Raw genomic sequence first — 966 nt, forward strand, 5'->3', positions numbered from 1 at the left:
CAACAAACCAAAAAAAAGAAAAAAGAAAAATTAAGACAATTACTATTCATGAATTGAGTTTTCTATAGTGTATAATTTCAGCTGTAATTCTGTAGTTATACAAAAGTGTTTAGTGTGCATAATTATTTTATTAGGAAAATGTGTCAAATATAATATTCTATCACTGTCATTTCAACCACAGATGAACCACATAATAATTTAAGATGTGGTACAAATATTGAATATGAATGCAAGTATTGGAGAAAGCACACACAGAAGTTTAGTCTTCCCTGCTGAAAAGACCGGCTGACTTAAGGCATTGTGAATATGGGTTGTATATTGTCTGGTCAATCCACCTGCGGAACCTGGACACAGCCGTATAAACCCCTGGAAACCTAGAATCTCCACAGCCATTTCCCCAAGAGACCAGGCCATAAACACGTCCATCACACACCAGCGGCCCTCCGGAGTCTCCCTGGAACAGCAGAACGCCAACATCCTTACAGAGCATTTGAATCATGGGTAACAGAGAATGTCAGCTGGCCATTACCACTAGTGTTTTTCCACTTTACCTTACACGCATCTTTTCCTCCTGTGCTGGACCCAGCGCAGATCATGTTGTTGTGATGTTTCCACTAAAGGAGTTACTGCTGTTGCACTTGGAGGTGGAGACAATGGGGAGTTTGACTGTACGCAGGGTGAGGGGCGTCAAACCTCCGCTGTGGCTGATGGAGCCCCATCCAGACACCTGGCACACCCTGCCCGCCAGCAGCCCTGCGTTCTGTTTGGGGAGTGGGGCGAGGGACACGTACCTGTTCAGCTCATGGGCGCACTAAGCTGAAAGAACCCACATCCAGAAACAGGCATACAGATCAGAGTCGATATAAAGCACAGCTTACATCATATCGAACTCAGTAGTAACTTACATTGTATACGAGTAAATAAAAGATTATTGGAGTACATTTAGAAAGAAAATACTATTTCGTC

General features: G+C 43.2%; 1 pseudogene; it reads right to left on the bottom strand.

The window, feature by feature from the left end:
• Window positions 1–258: 258 nt before the first annotated feature.
• Window positions 259–811, bottom strand: LOC122143405 (annotated as a pseudogene).
• Window positions 812–966: the final 155 nt, after the last annotated feature.

This window comes from Cyprinus carpio, unplaced genomic scaffold (genome assembly GCF_018340385.1).
Source record: "Cyprinus carpio isolate SPL01 unplaced genomic scaffold, ASM1834038v1 S000004021, whole genome shotgun sequence".
NCBI classification, from domain to species: Eukaryota; Metazoa; Chordata; class Actinopteri; order Cypriniformes; family Cyprinidae; genus Cyprinus; species Cyprinus carpio.